This window comes from Coregonus clupeaformis, unplaced genomic scaffold, assembly GCF_020615455.1.
Source record: "Coregonus clupeaformis isolate EN_2021a unplaced genomic scaffold, ASM2061545v1 scaf2542, whole genome shotgun sequence".
Lineage (NCBI taxonomy): Eukaryota > Metazoa > Chordata > Actinopteri > Salmoniformes > Salmonidae > Coregonus > Coregonus clupeaformis.
In genome coordinates, this window is record NW_025535996.1 from 19704 (window position 1) to 37701 (window position 17998).

The window sequence follows — 17998 nt, forward strand, 5'->3', positions numbered from 1 at the left end:
GCAGAGACACAACTTTCTATGAATATCTTCATAGATTTTAAAGTTTAATAACAATGCATGCATTTTTAACATATAAAGCAGACAGAATAGACAGTAAGACTATGATTCAGTAAATTAGATAAACTATGAAACAAAGCATATATGGGCAACAACATATGGACTAAAAAGTCAAATTAGGTCAAAGACATAGGTAAAATGTACCATAAATGAACAGTTTCTTATTTTGTGTGTTTTATCCCTGAAAAAGCAGGTGCAAGAAGTAAATCTGTCCCTTGGTCTCACCAGAGAGACCTGTCTGGTTTCTACTCATCCTCAGTTTTACCTTTGGAGTCAGTTTGCCCTGAACTTCACCACAGAGTCAGTTTGCCCTGAACTTCACAACAGCAATGATGGTGCACAGGAGGAAGAGCACTGCATTACCAATTTTTGGCAGGTAGAAGAATGTTCTCCCCCATCTGTAGAGGAATTAAAAGATTTAGAACATGTTACTCTGTAAATTGCTGCAATACAATATACAAAAAAAGAAAAAGGGAATTGTAAAGGGAAGACCATCTACTATACCAGTCAAAGGATTGGACACACCTACTCATTCCAGGGTTTTTCTACATTGTAGAATAATAGTGAAGACATCAAAACTATGAAATAACACATATAGAATCATGTAGTAACCAAAAAAGTGTTGTGGAATTTCTTTCCTTCTTAATGCATTTCAGCCTATCAGTTGTGTTGTGACAAGGTAGGGGTGGTATAAGGGAGATAGCCCTATTTGGTAAAAGACCAAGTCCATACTATGGCAAGAACAGCTCAAATAAGCAAAGAGAAACAACAGTCCATCACTACTTTAAGACATGAAGGTCAGTCAATCTGGAAAATGTCAAGAACTTGAAAAATGTTTCTTCAAGTGCAGTCACAAAAAACATCAAGCGCTATGATGAAACTGGCTCTCATGAGGACCACCACAGGAAAGGAAGACCCAGAGTTACCTCTGCTGCAGAGGAAAGTTCATTAGTGTTAACTGCACCTCCGATTGCAGCCCAAATAAATGCTTCACGGAATTCAAGTAACAGACACATCTCAACATCAACTGTTCAGAGGAGACTGTGTGAATCAGGCCTTCATGGTCGACTTGCTGCAAAGAAACCACTACTAAAGGACACCAATAAGAAGAGACTTGCTTGGACCAAGAAACACGCGCAATGGACATTAGACCGGTGGAAATCTGTCCTTTGGTCTGATGAGTCCTAATTTGAGATATTTGGTTCCCATCTGGTTTGCGCTTAATGGGAGTATCATTTGTTTTTCAACAGGACAATGACCCAACACACCTCCAGGCTTTGTAAGGACTATTTGACCAAGAAGGAGAGTGGTGAGTGCTGCATCAGATGACCTGGCCTCCACAATTACCCAACCTCAACCCAATTGAGATGGTTTGGGATGAGTTGGACCGCTGAGTGAAGGAAAAGCAGCCAACAAGTGCTCTGCATATGTGGAACTCCTTCAAGACTGTTGGAAAAGCATTCGAGGTGAAGCTGGTTGAGAGAATGCCAAGAGTGTGCAAAGCTATCATAAAGGAAAAGGGTGGTTATTTGAAGAATGTAAAATCTTAAATATATTTTGATTCGTTTAACACTTTTTTGGTTACTACATAATTCCATATGTGTTATTTCATAGTTTTGATGTCTTCACTATTATTCTACAATGTAGAAAATAGTAAATAAAATAAAGAAAGACCCTTGAATGAGTAGGTGTGTCCAAACTTTTGACTGGTACTGTATTTCTAGAGGCAGTGCCTTTGGGAAGTATTCAGACCTCTTGACTTTTTACAGCCTTATTCTAAAATTGATTCAATAATTTTTTTCCTCATCAATCTACCCCATAATAACAAAGCAAAAACAGCTTTTTATAAATTTTTGCTGATTTATTACAAATACAAAACTGAAACATTGCATTTAGATAAGTCTTCAGACCCTTTACTTAGTACTTTGTTGAAGCACCTTTGGCAGCGATTACAGCCTCGAGTCTTCTTGGGTATGACGTTACAAGCTTGGCACACTGTACTTGGGGGAGTGTCTCCCATTCTTCTCTGCAGATCCTCTCAAGCTCTGTCAGGTTGGATGGGGAGCGTCACCGCTCAGCTATTTTCAGGTCTCTCCAGAGATGTTCGATCGGGTTCAAGTCTGGGCTCTGGCTGGGCCACTCAAGGACATTCAGAGACTTGTCCCGAAGCCACTCCTGCGTTGTCTTGGCTGTGTGCTTAGGGTCATTGTCCTGTTGGAAGGTGAACCTTCGCCCCAGTATGAGGTCGTGAGCGCACTGGAACAGGTTTTCATCAAGGATCTCTCTGTACTTTGCTCCGTTCATCTTTCCCTCGATCCTGACTAGTCTTCCAGTCCCTGCCACTGAAAAACATCCACACAGCATGATTCTGCCACCACCATGCTTCACGGTAGGGATGGTGCCAGGTTTCCTCCAGACGTGACGCTTGGCATTCAGGCCAAAGAGTTCAATCTTGGTTTCATCAGACCAGAGAATCTTGTCTCCAAGCGGACTGTCATGTGCCTTTTACTGAGGAGTGGCTTCCGTCTGGGCACTCTACCATAAAGGCCTGATTGGTGGAGTGCTGCAGAGATGGTTGTCCTTCTGGAAGGTTCTCCCATCTCCACAGAGGAACTCCCGAGATCTTTCAGAGTGACCATCGGGTTCTTGGTCACCTCCCTGACCAAGGCCCTTCTCCCCCCGATTGCTCAGTTTGGCCGGGTGGCCAGCTCTAGGAAGCGTCTTGGTAGTTCCAAACTTCTTCCATTTAAGAATGATGGAGGCCCCTGTGTTCTTGGGGACCTTCAATGCTGCAGACATTTTTTGGTACCCTTCCCCAGATCTGTGTCTCGACAATCCTATCTCGGAGCTCTATATCTCGGAGCTCTACGGACAATTCCTTCGACCTCATGGCTTGGTTTTTGCTCTGACATGCACTGTCAATTGTGGGACCTTATATAGACAGGTGTGTGCCTTTCCAAATCATGTCCAATCAATTGAATTTACCACAGGTGGAATCCAATCAAGTTGTAGAAACATCTCAAGGATGATCAATGGAAACAGGATGCACCTGAGCCCAATTTCGAGTCTCAGAGCAAAGGGTCTGAATACTTATGTAAATAAGGTATTTCTGTTTTGTATTTTTTATACATTTGCAAAAGTTTCTAAAAACCTGTTTTTGCTTCATCATTATGGTGTATTGTGTTTAGATTGCTGAGGATTTTTTTAAAATGTAATCCATTTTAAAATAACACTATAACGTAACAAAATGTGGAAATATTCAAAGGGTCTGAATACTTTCCGAAGGCACTGTATATTTAACAGATTGCAGCAGCAGTGATGACTGACTGCACAAGGTATTTAATGACTGCGGATCATTGAAGATGGCAGTGTAGGCATCTTCCATGGGACTAGGGCACCAGCTATCACCACCACCAACATGCCAACAGGATTCAGTAGGACTTTTAGATCTATAGACCTGATGGTAAAGACTGTTCATTGTAAAATATAGTCCATAAAACATCACAGATACAGTAAATATATATTTTTTATGATATTACTTGTTCTGCTACGACAAAATGGACATATTTGTTCAGCTCTTCACACCTTTAATGTGTGAAACTTGGCCATGAATGCTGCTACTTCTACAACCACAGAGGTATGAGGAAGTGGTAAATGTCTCTGTCTCTATGATGGTAAATGTCTCTATAACAGAGTCTGAGGAAGTGTTGACCTATACTCGTGTGAAAACGTTTAAAGAGGGTGTTTTTGTGACCTAAACTTGTGTGAAAAACATTGATCTTCATCTTCAGACCACTCAGAGTCAATGTTAAGACTTTTCTTCTGGTGGCATCAGTGGTCTTTGTAATGTCACTGATGTTCCATCTATATTCCCAGAATTCCTCTTCACACAGGATATACTGCCACCAATCCTGGACCACTCCATATGTCCAATGTCACTATAGTAACAATTTACAATGACACTCCTCCTTCAACTCCAGTCACCTCCTGTTGGTCCACATAGAGTTCTGGAGTATCTGACACCAAAGAAGCTCCTGAGTGATCAAGTGGGAGGTCCGAAACCCGAGGCAAGACTGAGACCAGAAAAATGCAAGTCCACTTCAAGACCATGATTGTAATTTTGTCAAATCGCCATCATGATAAGAGTTAAAATATCCAGTATTTTTGTTTTCATATTTCAGAAGAACATATGGATTCTTCAGACATTCAGAATGGTGAAAAAATGCATGTTGAGGGCAAATAGAAGTACTCTACAAATTATTACTAACCCAAACACTGTGGGGAACATTGAGAGCCTTGTCCGCCTTCAGAGAAGGGCTAAAGATTTATATAATCATAATAATAATAATATTTTCAACAGGGGTGAAAGTATATATATATTTTTTTAAGCCTAGGTGTAATCATAGAATTACATATACAATCCTTATTATTTTAATATATTATCTCTGTGGCCTAGCAGTCTAGGACTAGTAAAGATTAGTCATCACCTTTAACATGCATTACCTTTTAATGTGGCATTAATACAACCAGTCATCTGGTTGTCAAACAATCACTTCAAAAAGGGGCTCCTGTAGGTTACCCGCGAACGTTCCTGCAATCACAAAATAATTCCAGCATCCAAACAGTGCACTGTGCACCTGCAATTTGATGAATGAAAACAGACATCGGTTTCAAAAACCCCTACGTTTATTGTAATGAAAATCTGCTATTGTCATTAGGTCTACACTGTGAGACTGAATTGATGCGTCCACATTTTCATGTGACTAGGACACCAGATATCACCACCACCAACATGCCCATAGGAATCTGTAGGACTGTTAGATCTATGGTACTGATGGTGAAAGACTATGTTTATTTTAAAATATTGTCCATAAAACATATAAGATATTAAGATTTTTTTATGATCCTTTTTGTGCTGCTATGACTAAATGGAAATATTTGTTCAGCTCTTCACACCTTTAATGTGTGAAACTTGGCCATACAAGAGTAGAAGGCTGCTACTTCAACAAGCCACAGAGGTAAGAGGAAGTGGTAAATGTGTCTGTCTCTATGATGGTAAATGTCTCTATGACAACAGTGTCTTGGCCTATACTCTGTGTGAAGATGTTTAAGGTGGGTGTTTTTGTGCCCTAAAGTCTAGTGTTACAAAATAGAAAATGGTATCTTTCTTCATATTTCTATTGCCATCCATTTGGAACAGTAAGAGTTAAATACAGCTGAATAAGTTATAATTACCTCATGATGTCCTTCACCTTGCCCCCCTCAGGTCCTTGGACTGTGTTGTCAGTCTGAACAGGCTCAGCTGTTGGAGAGAAAGAGGATTGTTCAGTTGTTGGAGCTTGGGTTGCTGTGAGGTAAAAACAACAATGGTATTATGACTGGTGAACCAGAGAGACACAGGGTAGACTGAACTGTAACAAGACATTGTGGCTAAACTATGACCTTCTTGTCATGCTTATTTACCCCAACATGTGAATTTTAACTGGTATGATAGGGCCACCGTACGTATTCCCAAAAGCTTTGAATCAGGTTACAATCCCATTTCTTTCACATGAAAAGCAAGAAAGACTGGATAAACCAGGTAAATACTTAATTATACAGTATCTGATTGCTCTCTACTCACTGGTCATAGTGGTGGTACTTTGTGTGGTGGTTTGTTAACATGAGGTAGAAACCACAATGGTATTATGCAGGGGTGCAACTTTTGTTTTAGAAGTGGGGGAGACATAACCGCTCTGAGGCGTCTGCATGGTCTTAAAGCACACGCTGCAATGATACAACTGGGGGGTCAAACATGCAATTTCAGAATGTGGGGGGGTCATATCCCCCCTGTCCCCAGTGAAGGTTGCGCCCCTGGTAAAATGACTGGTGTACCAGAGAGACACAGTGTAGACTGAACAGTAACAATACATTGTGGCTAAGCTATGACCTTCTTGTCCAGCTTATTTCATTTACCCCAACATGTGGATTTTAACTTAGTATTAGCACTGTTGAGTTCAAACCAGTGGTAGGACCACTAAGTATTCCCAAAAGCTTTGAATCAGGTTACAATCCAATTTGTTTCAAATGATTAGTCAGTAAGACTGGATAAAACCAGGTTAATACTTAATAATACAGTATCTGATTGCTCTCTACTCACTGGTCATAGTGGTGGTACTTTGTGTGGTGGTTTGTCGTCTGACAGTGATGTGAACAGGCATTATAAAGTATCCCACTCTACACCTGTACCAGCCAGTGTTGTCCATCTTCAGACCACTCATAGTCACCGTTAAGATGTTTCTTCTGGTGGCATCAGTGGTCTGCTGTAGGGTCACTGATGTTCCATCTATACTCCCAGAATTCCCCCAGACACAGTAGACACTGCCACCAATCCTGCACCACTTCCAATTTCCAGTGTCATTATAGTAACAATTTACAATGACACTCCCTCCTTCAACTCCAGTCACCTCCTGTTGGTCCACATAGAGTTCTGGAGTACCTGAACACAGAGGTACACACACCAAATAAGGTCCTGAGTGATCAAGTGTTTTTTTTGTAACAACTGACAACAAATATCATAATTATGATATGATGGATAGAGAACAGAAAGCAGACATATACCAACATTCCTCATGTCAACATGAACAATAATAGTGAGACCAGTAAATGAAACCAGAACACCAGTCATGTAATCACATGCAAGAGTTGCAGGGATCTTACCTGGAGTCACAGATAGGTGGAATCCTTCTATCCTGACGTCTGCTCCAACATTGATCTCTACAGCACAACAGTACCATTCAGAGTCCTCACTCCCCAGATCAGTCATGGTCACAGTGAAGGTTAGCTGGTTGATGTCATCAGAGATTGAGGCCTTAGCTGTGCTCTTAGGAAGGTAAGTGCGTACAACAGGAGAGCAACTATTTAAATCATATCCTTTACACCAATATTTCACATGGGTTTTGTATTCCTGATCATAGCGACATGGGATGGTGATGGAGCCTCCTGTCTTCACAGACACACGATAAGCACCTGTAGACACAACAACAGAAAACACATTAGATTGGAATTCAAGCAAATTCTCACAACAGGAAAATGACATTCCATCTGGACTATAACACACATAATATAGGAAGTGTTATTGATAAGACAAGCTACTGCTCCTGTCTTCAGAGTGTCAGCATGTGTCCAGTCCCAGTCCCTGACCTCAACTTCAGCACTTCATAGATACATGTTACCCTCCTTTTTTTTTTGCCAATCCACCACCCCCTCCTTGGAGGATAAAAATTAGGCTTTGTTACTTTGGTCCCAGCTCTCTGCAGGTCATTCACTAGGTCCCCCCGTGTGGTTCTGGGATTTTTGCTCACCGTTCTTGTGATCATTTTGACCCCACGGGGTGAGATCTTGCGTGGAGCCCCAGATCGAGGGAGATTATCAGTGGTCTTGTATGTCTTCCATTTCCTAATAATTGCTCCCACAGTTGATTTCTTCAAACCAAGCTGCTTACCTATTGCAGATTCAGTCTTCCCAGCCTGGTGCAGGTCTACAATTTTGTTTCTGGTGTCCTTTGACAGCTCTTTGGTCTTGACCATAGTGGAGTTTGGAGTGTGACTGTTTGAGGTTGTGGACAGGTGTCTTTTATACTGATAACAAGTTCAAACAGGTGCCATTAATACAGGTAACGAGTGGAGGACAGAGGAGCCTCTTAAAGAAGAAGTTACAGATCTGTGAGAGCCAGAAATCGTGCTTGTTTGTAGGTGACCAAATACTTATTTTCCACCATACTTTGCAAATAAATTCATAAAAAATCCTACAATGTGATTTTCTGGAGAAAAAAATTCTCAATTTGTCTGTCATAGTTGACATGTACCTATGATGAAAATTACAGGCCTCACTCATCTTTTTAAGTGGGAGAACTTGCACAATTGGTGGCTGACTAAATACTTTTTTTCCCCACTGTACATAACATTCTATTGGTGGCAAGAATTTTGTATAATAATTGTAAGTTTAAATTTTGAACCAAGCGTTGTTTTGTGTATCAGTTCATAAGCCATGGAATCGGAATCCCCACCTCCTACCCCTTCCACTTGCCTCTTCCTTTTTGCAGTAATGCTGCAATCAATTGGTTATAATTTTGGATAGAGCAAACATTTCCAAATATTTTTGTTAGCTGGACATTTTACGTAACTCTCCACCTTTCCTATTCGCAATGTCATTAACAAAGATAAATCATTTTTTGTATGAAATTCTTTCAAAATAACGTAGAAATAAAAGAAAAACACGTGTATTTGAGTTTAACAATAATATTTCATGTTATATTTGGTCTGTCTTTTCTGGAGGATGAATCTGGAATTGCAACCAGCTTTGTATGGTTTGTTTTAGAAAGGGTGATATTTTTGAAAAGCTTCCATTTTCAGTTAATTGAAAATGTGAGGTTGTAATATAGATAAGGGCAAAAAGGCAATTTTTTACCAAAGGGTGAGCCATTCTTACTGATCTACTTGAGAACCAGTTCGGCATTAAGTATAACTTTTGTATGATTGATGCTTTTAGTGAGAGGTTTAATGCTTTAATATTTTATAATTTTAGCCCCCTGAATTCATATTCATTATACAAATAAGCACGCTTCATTTAATCTGTCTTGCCATTCCAAATAAAGTGAAATATTTATTGTTCATATAATTTGAAAAACATATCGCTCGGTGTAGGCAGGGCCATAAGTAAATAGGTAAACTGGGATATGCCTAAACAACTAAAAAGGGTGATTTTTCCACCAATAGACAGGTATTTACCATTCCATGGTAGCAAGATCTGATCTATTTTTGCTCACTTTCTATTAAGAATTGTTGTAATGAGTTCATTTATTTACAGAGTATGTCCACTTCATTGTCAGACCATTGTATTGGTAAACTACACCGTAATCTAAAAGTGGTATTTTTTTTACGATCCAATATATAATATGGTACAATGATCATAGTTTGGTTGTAATCCAGAGAGTTTAGAAAAAATCATCTAGATCATCTATGAGGCTGTGAAGGGATCCAGATTGCATATTTAAGAGGAGACTTCCAGCGTACAATGACACCCTTTCACCGTTTTTATGCCCTGGATTTCTAGTCCCTCTACATTATTGTTGGACCTGATTTTAATAGCTAACAGTTTGATGGCCATAATAAATAGATATGCCGACCTTAGACAACCTTGTTTTACTCCTCTTGACAGTATAATAGTTTCTGAGAAGTAGCCATTACTTATTATTTTACACCTGGGTTTACTATACGAACTCTAACCCATTGTATAAGAGATTCTCCTAAATTAGAATAGTCCATGTATTTATATATAAATTCTAGTCGTACTTTATCAAAAGCCTTTTTCAAAATCTAATATGAAGACCAGACCTGGCTTCCTAGATTTTTCATAATGTTCTCGTTTCCAGTATTTGTCTCATATATCATGTATCGTCCATGTAAAAAGTCTGATCAGGATTAATAATATCCTACAACACCTTTTTAATTCTATGCTCTATGCATTTTGCTAGGATTTTGCATCACAACACTGAAGTGTAAGGGGCCTCCAGTTTTTTAGGTGGACTGGATCTTCATACTTACCACCTGGTTTACAGGTTACCAGACCCTGTTGACAACACCCAACAGATTTGCCGGTGTGTATCGGAACAATAATAAGTCCTTTGCATGTTTGAGATTGAGATGTATTGTTTACATGGTGTTAAAAAGATAGTAACACCAATTGTTATAGGATCGTTTAGCTACTCCAGTAGTGTACTATAGGGTATAACAGCATTCAAGTCATAATATACCCCAATTGCAGTGCAATGTGTAGGTCTATTGGGGACTACTTCAGCATGAGGTATCATTCACAGCAACGTTGTACTCTTCGACTCTTTTAACAATGACTTGTTTACATACAACTTATCGACCACCAGAAGAACATTCTGCTTCTCTATTTGGAGCCTTTTGAAAGTGGGGTACAGAGAACCTAATCTCTTCACTATTTCATTTGGAAATCGTCATTAATAGAGAACGGTGTTCTTCAGCTCCCTACCCTGTTGTAGCAAGACAATCTTCATTTTGTAGTGAGTTAGCCTAGCTACTATCAGAGAGTGGCCACTGGTGTAAAGTACTTAAGTAAAAAATACTTTGAAGTACAACTTCAATAGTTTTTTTTGGTATCTGTACTTTACTATTTCACTTTTAATTCAGCAGATTCCTCAAGACAATAATGTATTTTTTACTCCATCCATTTTCCCTGACACCCAAAAGCATTTTGAATGCTTAGCAGGACAGGAAAATTGTACAATTCACACACTTATCAAGAGAACATCCCTGGTCATCCCTACTGCCTCTGATCTGGCAGACTCACTAAACACACATGCGTCGTTGGTAAATGATGTCTGAGTGTTGGTGTGGAGACAATCAAAGAGGTGTAATGGGTTCTCACTCAAAAATATGTCGCATTAAGCTGACATCATTATTCAATGTTTTTAATTTTTTACTGCATCAGGGATAGCGCGCCCCTGGCTATCCATAAATTAAAAAAAGAAGAATATGGTGCCATCTGATTTGCTTAATAGAAGGAATTGATATGATTTATACTTCTACTTTTGATACTTAATTACATTTGAGAAATTCATTACGTATTTTTTATACTTAAGTCTATTTAAAATAAAATACTTTTAGACTTTTACACAATTAGTACATTATTTTACTGGGTATCTTACACTTTTACTTAAGTGTTATTCTATTAAGGTACTTTACTTTTACTCAAGTATCACAATTGCGTACTTTTTCCACCACTGAGGGTGTCTTCCCTCCTCTCTGACATCAAAATGCAGAGGCCTTTGACAATTAATTGTATCCACCTTTTCCACCATCTTGAGATTACGTGTCATGAAAACCTTGACTTGATCCTCAGTTGCCTGATAGTTTTCATCCTCCTTTATTCCCATTATGACAATATTTTTCTTCATACTTCTGCACTTCAGACCAAGTAATTCTGTTTTCATTGTGTTATTATCATACCATAGCCTCTCATTAGTGCAGGGTTCCCCAACTGGCAACCCGCGCCCCGAATTTGGCCCACATGGGATTTTATTTGGCTCCCAAATTTTTCAGAGCAAAATAAAGTATAATATATTCTTAATTTGTGGACATACAATACTGTAAAAAGACCAGAAAATCAGCTCCAAGTGATTTACATTTTGGAAGTCTGTTCCAAGGTATTACCACGCATAATAGAAAGATATATGTAATTGTATACTAATTTAAGAAAGGTTTTATAGTGATTATGTTTTAGTCATCTGTTTGGGCTTCTTGCGGTCAATTTGCAGTCAATGAATTATTTGTAATTATATTCTGGCCCCCCTGACCATCCGCTTGTGAAAAAATCGTCCCGCAGCTGAATCTAGTTCATGGTCCTTGAATAAAACTTTAAAATATATTTTTTAAATCTCAACCGTTGCTGCTCAACACCAACTAAAAAGGCTGCCGGGTCCTCCATCTTTATTAACACCATACGTGATTTTATTTGATATAAGACATACAAATGTGCTAATAAAATAAAATAATCAATTGTGGTGCTCTTGTTCGCTTCGATGTGTAAGATTCTGGTTCGAGCATTTTAAAGTGTTGATCAATAAATGGTTGAATGTTCTGTATATTATCCATTAAGTTTGTTTTACAGTTATTAGCTAATCCTCAATTTTACGATTAATTAATGGGTCAAGCTGTGCCTACCATGCTGACACGTCATTTCCCCCCTAAATAACTTGTTACCCTTACCTGAGAGTCTGGAGAAGATGAGGAGGAGGAGGGAGAGGGAGATATGAGAAGCCATTTCTGGGTATGTGTCTCCGTATGTTATATGGTATCAATGCACAATGTTTGTGTCAAACACCAAGGCACCAAAGAGAATGACTGAACTTCCTAATAGCTATAGCTGTCTTTAACTCTCTTCCTGCTTCTGTTTGAGTGTATATGCCCCCCTCAGTGGCAGATAGAAACTATTACATTCTATGAACTAGTTGTAACATAAGGCTCTAAGGCACTACAACTGATTACCTTAATTAATTAGTACATTTGTACATTTGTCTGTTTATTGTAAAATAAAGTCCATGAAACATCATAGATAAATATAAATGTTTGTGCTGCTATGACGAAATGGAATTATTTGTTCAGCTCTTTACACTTTTCATGTGTGGAACTTGACCATACAAGAAAATAATGCTGCTAATTCTGCAAACCACAGAGATATGAGAAAGTGGGAAATGTTTCCATGACAACAGTGTCTTGGCATATATATGTGGTCCTCTGTAGCTCAGCTGGTAGAGCACGGCGCTTGTAACGCCAAGGTAGTGGGTTCGATCCCCGGGACCACCCATACACAAAAAATGTATGCACGCATGACTGTAAGTCGCTTTGGATAAAAGTGTCTGCTAAATGGCATATTATTATTATTATTATATACTTGGTGTGAAAACATTTAAGGAGGGTGTTTTTGTTCCCTAAACTACTGTGAAAAACAGAAGAAGTTACACACATTCATATTTATATTGCCATCCAATTGGAAGAATAAGTGTTACATACAGCTGAATGAGTGATAATTACCTCATGGTGTCCTTCTCCTTGCCCCTCTCAGAACCTTGGACTGTGTTGTCAGTCTGAACAGGCTCAGCAGTTGGAGAGAAAGAGGATTGTTCAGTGGTTGGAGCTTGGGTTGCTGTGAGGTAAAAACAACAATGGTATTATGACTGATGTACCAGAGAGACACAGGGTATACTGAAATGTAACAAGACACTGTGGCTAAGCTATGATCTTCTTCTACAACTTATGTAATTTACTCCAACATGTGGGTTTTGTTGAGTTCAAACCAATAGTAGGACTACTGTAATCAGGTTATAATCCAATTTGTTTCAAATGATAAGCAAGCAAGACTGAATAAAACAAGGTTATTACTTAAAAAACACTAGAGTCGATTGATGCACCGGTGTGTCAATCAAAGTGACACAATAATAAAATCCCCATCAAAAATCTGTCAGTTGAAGCTAAAGATATCTTCTATATCTGATATTGTGTCAGTCCAGCTCATCTGCGTATGTCGCACTCTGGCGGTGAAAGGTGGCAGAGCTAGAGCGGTGTTTGTCAGACCATGACGTAGGGTTTCCACCACTTTCAAATTCGCCCCCATTCATTTCAACCGGAGCATGCAGAACAATGCCCAGGGGATTGTGGGAAGGTAAGCCGCGAGAACCCTGCTAGCGGAACGATATAAAAAGTTCAGCTCTGCTGTACTTTATGCAAATTACACCCGGCCACCCCTGCCGTTAACTTATCATGTGAGGAGCAGATGTTTGCTTGAAAATCTTCTGTTCTTGAAACAGTTCCGCCGGTCATTAGTTCCAGGCATGTACAACCAAAAAAGATGGAAGAAAGCCAATCATTGCTGTGTCTGGTTTTCCAATTCTATATGAGTTTGCTTTGCCAGAATACAGAGACAAAATCATATGGTCAATGGCATAGAGGAGGATTGCAGAGATTGTTGGAGTTGATGGTGGGTGAAGAGAGATTTGCACAACGTTTGCTTGTGCTGCTAGCTAGCTATGAACATCAAGCAACCTAAACCTCAAAACTGTGATCAAAGCCACCGTTTGTAAATGTGTTGAGTAAATTAAATTGTGAAATTTGCCCACCAAAGGATATAAATCAGCAGTAACACGCATTATAACATTATAAATGATACAGTAAGCATGAATTTCCCATGTAATATGCTACCAATTGGATTATGGTATCTTAACATTATGATTCTCATATATTATAGCTTATGGCTCTTTCATGATACTGGTGTCATGACATTGATGATTATAGGCCTACATGCACATGAATGGGTACTTTGGGTAAAGGAAATTGTGGCTTTGACTTGCAAACATTGTCGTGCAAATCTCTCTTTACCCATCATCAACACTAACATCTCTGCAGTCCTCGTCCATGCCATTGACCTTCTGATTTTGTCTCTGTATTCTACAATCATTCTCAGCAAATAAACAAGGTAGAATTACGAGGTAGAATTATAATGCTCTCCAAGCCACATTATTTTCCTTTTTGATATTTGTAATTAGCCTACAAAGCCAGCAGCTTATTTTCATGTACTTTACTGTACCTAGAATACAATGGTTGGATTTGCAGTAAACAATTTCATGTTAGAAAAATGTATTGTATTGTAGTATACAACATTTGCTAACATACGTATACATTCAACCCATGGCATACAAGGATGTGGCAGCAGTCTCTTGGGACATTCATTGGGACCTCTTCATCTGCAGACAGGCTTTCACAGCTCTCCATATCTGAGGACAGACATCACAAAGAAACAGGCTTCATTTTATTACAATTAGACAGCCCTGACTATTATCTCCTTGTCTGTCTTCATAGTTTTCCTCTCCAGGACTAGAACGCCAGAATATTTGCATAATGTCATCCCACAACCTGCCCTGTCTAACTAGCTAGTACACCTACTCTCTTTTCTGACAGCTGGAGCAGAAAATCCTTTCACCCTCTTCCATTGCTGTTATCTACAAATGCATTTGGAGCATGAGTTTTTAATTTACAATGATGAATATGCATCAAGATAACAAGCTAATATGACGTTAACTAGCTGTAGTATGTAAGGTTAGCTAACAAGCAGCTCATTAGCCTACACACAGTGGCCTGCTGTACCTAGCTAGCTATTAATACATCGGGTTTATTTAATTTTTTAAAATGCAAAATGTACTTAGCTACTTACTTGAATAGATTCACGCCCACACCCACAAAGCGTTTTGCTCTACAACCCCCACAAGTGTCATGGGACTCGTCTGAAGGTAACCGGTACCGGTTGAACAAAATTATTGAAAGTATATATTTCTTTACTGTATTTTTTTTCAATTTATGAATGTGTTATTCAATGTGTTTCTCAGGCTATTGTATTAAAGGCCAAATTCAATATTTTTGCAAATATTTTTTTTTTATACCTAAAGGGGTCCAAAAACTAAATTTCAAATAGCAAAATGATCCATAGTATGACCATCTTAAAACAATTGTCAACCCCCCACGACATAGACTTTTAAGAATTAAATATAGAGTATCTGATTTCTCTCTACTCACTGGTCATAGTGGTGGGACTTTGTGTGGTGGTTTGTCGTCTGACAGCGATGTGAACAGACTCCTCTGGCTCCAGATCAGGCATGGTCACAGTGATCGTTTGCTGGTTGATGTCATCAGCGATTGAGGCCTTATCTGTGCGCTTAGGAGGGTCAGAGCGTACAACAGGGGATCAACTATAAAAAGAGTCTCCTTTACACCAATATTTCACATGGGTTTTGTATTCCTGAATATAGGGACATGGGATGGTGGAGGAGCCTCCTGTCTTCACAGACACACGATAAGCACCTGTAGACACAACAACAGAAAATACATTAGATTGGAATTCAAACAAATTCTCACAACAGGAAAATGACATTCCATCTGGACTATAACACACATAATACAGGAAGTGTAATTGATAAGACAAGCTACTGCTCCTGTCTTCAGAGTGTCAGCATGTGTCCAGTCCCAGTCCCTGACCTCAACTTCAGCACTTCATAGAAACATGTTACCCTTACCTGATGGTCTGGAGAAGATGAGGAGGAGGATGGAGAGGGAGAGATGAGAAGCCATTTCTGGGTGTGTGTCTCCGTATGTTATATGGTACCAATGCACAATGTGTGTGTCAAGGACCAAGGCACCAAAGAGAAAGACTGAACTTCCTAATAGCTATAGCTGTCTTTAACTCTCTTCCTGCTTCTGTTTGAGTGTAAATGCCCCCCTCAGTGAAACTATTACATTTTATGAACTAGTTGTAACATAAGTCTCTAAGGCACTACAACTGATTACTTTATTTCATTTAATTAGCACATTTGTATATCTTATATCAAATAAAATCACGTATAGTGTTACTAAAGTTGGAGGACCCATTGAGACCAATGTTACTGAGTCTGGCTAGCAACAGTTTGTGGTCCACTGAATCAAACTGAATCAAACACTGCAGCACAATGTCGTTTTTCAATAAGTGCATTTATGATGTCATTCGCCACTCCCATTTGCCACACCTCAGAAACAATGTATTCTTTAGGCCTACTGTCAATAAGGCTCACACAAGATAGTTTGAATTTCTATGAAGCAGGTGGTCTTTATTTGGCCTTTATTTGAGTGTCAAGGGTTCCAAACAGTGTTTTTGTAAAACATGCAGAACCAATGAATGATCATAATAGTGCCATATTATGGGACCAATCCTGTTCCTTCTTGTAGTTTCTCCTAGTGTAACGATCCCGGCTGTCTGAGTCGGGTCCTGGTCGTAATCTCCAGTTTCCCGAGGGTTCGGGAACGCTCCGGGGAGCGCTCTGGTTTCCGCACCTGCTTCCCATTAGCAATCTGCACACCTGGGCCTAATCAGCACCTTTCTTAGGCTCTGGCCAACATCCAGTTCCTGCCGGATCGTTAGCCATGAACAGTAGGTGTATCTGCGTATCAGTTAGAGTATCTAGCGTGAGTTTTGTTGTTTTGTACTTTGTTGAGTTTTGTGTCCTTACCTCCGTTTTTGTTTCACCTGCAGTCACACGTCCGGAACCTTCACCCCACCTCTGCCTGATGGTCGGCGGCTGCCGAGCCATCACTGGACCTTGCACTGCACCCCCAACTACTCATCCACGCCGCCCGCTCTGCCCCTGGAATATTCTGCACCTTTTGTTTGTATCCGAATAAACCCTCACTTTCGTTCAACTCTCCTTGTCCTGGTCTGCTTTTGGGTTCTGGCTGAGGGAACTGTGACAGAACGATCCGGCCAATTATGAACCCAGCGGACCTGGACTCCGTTCGCCATGCCATTACCCAGCAGGAGAAGATGTTGGGCCATCATAGCACGGTACTACAGGAGATCGCGTTGTCAGTTCGGAACCTTTCTACCGGCCTGATGGAGGTCCAGAACCAACGCCAGTGTCCGGTGGAGGACCCACTACCGGTTTCACCCATCTCGCCTGCCGCTTCTGAAGTTGTGTCCTCCGTGAGCCCAAGGTTCCGACGCCGGAGAAATATGAGGGGGAGCTGGGAAGATGCCGTTCATTCCTTATGCAGTGTGGATTAGTGTTCGATCTACAGCCCTACTCTTATGCCACTGACAAGGCTAGGATAGCCCTTTTGATTGAGTTGCTGCGTGGTCGAGCGCTGGAGTGGGCTTCAGCCGTTTGGGAACGACAGGATCCCTGCATGGCTTCATACCAGGGGTTCACGGCCGAGATGAGGAAGCTCTTCGACCATTCCGTCCGAGGGAGGGACGCAGCTAGGCGTCTGTTTTCTCTTCACCAAGGAACTCGCAGCGTGGCCGACTTCGTGATCGAGTTCAAGACGTTGGCTGTGGAGAGTGGGTGGAACGAGGAGTCTTTGCAAGCGGCCTTTTACCAAGGCCTGTCGGAGCAGCTCAAGGATGAGTTGATCTCCTATCCGGAGCCTAGTGACCTGGACAGCTTGGTAGCCTTGTCTATTCGGGTGGATAATCGAGTCCGAGAGCGAAGGAGGGAGAAGCAATGGGGTCCGTCCAATCGATCAGCTTCTCAGTTCCCAGTCGGGTCGGGTGGTGGACCAGAACACGTCGATCATTCTCCACCACTAAGGATTAGTGGAGAGGACCTCTCTCCCGATTCTGAACCCATGCAAGTGGGGCGGCACGGGTTCACCAAGGAGGAGCGTCAACATAGACGTAAGACCAACTGCTGCCTCTACTGTGGTCGCTCGGGACATTACATCTCCACTTGTTCCCGGCGGTCGTCAAACTGCCCGGCTCGCTAAAGTTGGGAGGACTTTTAGCGAGCCAGTTTCAACCTCTCAGTACCTCTGTCAGACCCCGCTTTCCGGCTACCCTTGTGAACAGGAATCAGAGCTTA

The 17998-nt window shown here is 40.5% G+C and overlaps 1 long non-coding RNA gene across 1 annotated transcript; it reads right to left on the bottom strand.

The window, feature by feature from the left end:
- Positions 1–346: 346 nt before the first annotated feature.
- On the bottom strand, positions 347–14498 carry LOC123488887. The gene is made up of 3 exons (XR_006660322.1): positions 14292–14498; positions 12657–12768; positions 347–455 (listed from the first exon to the last, which is right to left on the bottom strand). It is a non-coding gene; the product is annotated as an uncharacterized LOC123488887 (long non-coding RNA).
- Positions 14499–17998: the final 3500 nt, after the last annotated feature.